The 3224-nt window shown below is 35.3% G+C and overlaps 1 protein-coding gene across 1 annotated transcript in view; it reads right to left on the bottom strand.

Moving 5' to 3' along the window:
• The window catches only part of LOC102472743 (keratin-associated protein 9-3), a 5876-nt gene that overhangs the window by 1027 nt on the left and 1625 nt on the right, over positions 1-3224 (bottom strand). The gene's annotated exons all lie outside the window — the stretch shown is intronic.

Consider the following 3224-nt stretch of genomic DNA (forward strand, 5'->3'; position numbering starts at 1 on the left):
AGCCACAGGTCCCGCCATTGGAACAGATGGGAAACCCACAGAAGCTAGTGTTGCAGCAGGCCATGGTGCAGGAGTTGGGTTGAGGGTTGAGTTGCTTGGAAGAGTTTCTGAGTTTTGACAGTGACTTCTGCACTGGGCCTTTTATATATTTGAGCCAGCTGCTATTTGTAAAATTCTTAACATATCTTCCCTGTTTTTGTTTAAATTCGTTCCCTAATGGTCTTCTGATTGGCTTACATTGAAATACTTATGACACATTATGAGCAGCAGTTTAGAAATGACTTTGTTTTGTAGTTTCATTGGGACTCCTCATATCAGCGCTTTGCTCTTTCGAATATGTTTGTGGTTTTCCATGTTCAAAGAGTCCTCCAATTTTAGTCCAGCTTATAGCCCTCATTTTGAATAGTAGTCATTTCACATGGTAATCTAATCAGACCTCTAAGGCTAAAAGTCATTGTGTTGTTATTTTTAGCTATTTTTTTTCTTCTGCATATGTAGACTGAATTCTATTGAATTTAGGACATCAGGATGTTCTCAGAACTGAAGGAGTACCTTCAGTATAATTCAGAACTTTCATCTCATGTACTACATCATAAAAAATTACCATAAGAGTTCCTTTGATTCAAATAAATTTGAGATGTGTAAATATTACTTATGTTCCAGGGCAGAAATCTTTCCTTGTAAACCAAATGATGTAGTATGTTAAGAAGGTATCTGACAGGGTGCTTAACTTCTGGTAGAATCTTAATAAATTTTCATCGAAACTCATTTAATAAATGTTTATTGAATGGGTAGAATTAAAGGTATGATTCATGAGTGTTTGTACCACTCATAAATAAACAGAAATTTCAAGCTGTAGTACCTCTCATGAAAGAATCTATTTGTCATAAAAAGAAACTAGGAAATGTTGAATTATTTCTTCTGGATTTAATAGTTGAACCTAGGCTCAGGAAAAATGGAGTTATGACAGTTAAACAGGCTACCACAATCTACTTTATTCTTTTCTGAAATGCATAATCTCATGTGTGATCCATCATTGCTGCCCATTAAATGATAGTGGTAAGTTTGGGCAACTTGTAAATAATTTGGGAAATATGTCTCTTGAAGTTTTCTATATGTGTGTGTACTTTGTATATTGCACTCAAATGCTTAATGAATAATTAAAAATTAAATGATGGAGTATAGCATTAACATAACTGAACCCACATGAGAAAGGTCCTGGGTTTACATCTGGGGATCTCACTCGTGTGCATGCCTATGATTGGGGCTGCCTGAGGCGTGTGGCTCACTTGCAAAGACCTTATGGAGGGTGACTCTGTGTTTCTCTCTCTCTCTCTCATGGAAGAAATAAGTAAATAAAGTTAAAAAAATTAAATGATAACAGTTATGATTTTGTTCTGGATTTGTGTTAACTTCTTTTTAAAAATTGATTTATTTATATACTAATGATTATTATTCATACATTCAATTGGTATACATCATTTAGATTGTAAAGAGACTTACCAAGCATGATAAGTCCAGGCCAGCTGAGAATACTATACACATCCTTGTCAACAGATAATAAGCCATATCTGTGTCCCACGAGTGTCTTACCTCTCTATTTTCTTGTCGAAAATATCTTTCTTTTTTTTGTTTTGGAGAGGTTTTTGCTATAGGGCGCGTGTGCTCGCCAGACAGACAGAGAGAGACAAAGAGACAGAAAGCGAGAAATCACCCCCCAGGGGGGATGGCCACGCTGCATTCCCCTCTCCTCCAGTCTCCTCTCGGGATCTTGGGCACGCACGCACATGTGCCCAGCATGAGTTTTAAGCCACCGGGTCCGGGATGCGAACCACGGTCGACTACGTGGGAGTCTAGCGACATAGCCATTACGCTAACTGCTGGTCCCAACCAAGAACATCTTTCAAGTTGGATTGCCAAGTGCAAGACTTATTGCAGCTGTTTCAGATTTCTGATGCACCTGCCTGACAGATGGTGGTGGTAAAATCACTGGGTACTTTCCATAGCTGTTTGTTCTAGTCCCATTTATAACAGAGATACAGCTGATACATATTTATAGTAAATAGAGGTGACTCTTAAGAATTGAAGCTTATGTAATCCAATATAATATAAAGAAGATAATGATGATAATAAAAATAAAAATTAAAAAAAAGAAATTGTGAGGGTAGAGAGGGCAGTATATGGAAGATGACTTCAGATATCTGACTATAACAAGATTGCATTTCTTGCCTTTCTTCACTTATATTCACACATTTCCATTGAACGTACCAATTATCAAGTAGTATAGTATAATTTTGTCTGTCCATTGGTTTTTTAATTTATCTTACCCTCCGAATAAAGAAAAATAGAAATAGAAAAAAAAAGAATTGAAGCTTAGGTAGCAGTTTGGGGATCAGTGGGAAGACTATGATAGACTAAGGCATAAGATTTAATCCCAAATGCTCTTGGAAAACCTATAGCATATGGGAGATATTTAAAGATCTGTTTAGTAGATAGTACAGTTTATTTAGATACTTGGCAGGAATGAAAGAGAACACCTAATATATTAAGTGGAAAGAGATTAAAGATGACAGAAGTACACTTAGGAATGAATCTATAGCTTTGATTAACCTGAAAATTTTAGCCAGAAGTGGCTTTATTGTTCTAAACCTAATAATAATAGATTAGAGTATATAAGTATTTGAATAACTATAAAGATTTTTTAATGCATGAAACATTAACTGGTGAATTCAAGCATAATTCAAAAAATTTTTAAAGAATTATTTCTTTATTTAATTTCATTTATTGTTATTATCTTCAAATTTGCTGTGGGATACATGCACTCACCAAAGAGAGAGAAAGAGAGAAAGCAAAAAAGCACTGCCAGGTCTGGGACTTGAAACACAGTTGGCCATATGGTAGTCCAGTGCCTTAACCACCATGCCAACTGCTGGTCCCAAATTCAAACATAATTTAATAATTTATTTATTTATCATCAGAATCTTGTTTATACTACATTGAATTTCATGTAACTTTACAGTGTATTACATTGCTCTTTCAAAAGGGAGTGCCATGCACGTCAGTCAATACAGAGACATTAAAATCCCCACTTCAGCATTCAATATCTTTTCATTGTTTTTCTCAATCATTATTATTATTAGTATTCCAATTATTTTTTAACCAGTCAATCACTATTTCTCATTTTGCTTGTAAAAAGACTTTACCCATGGGAACCAGCAGTTAGC

The sequence above is a fragment of the Tupaia chinensis genome, unplaced genomic scaffold (assembly GCF_000334495.1).
Source record: "Tupaia chinensis unplaced genomic scaffold, TupChi_1.0 Scaffold000477_1, whole genome shotgun sequence".
NCBI classification, from domain to species: domain Eukaryota; kingdom Metazoa; phylum Chordata; class Mammalia; order Scandentia; family Tupaiidae; genus Tupaia; species Tupaia belangeri.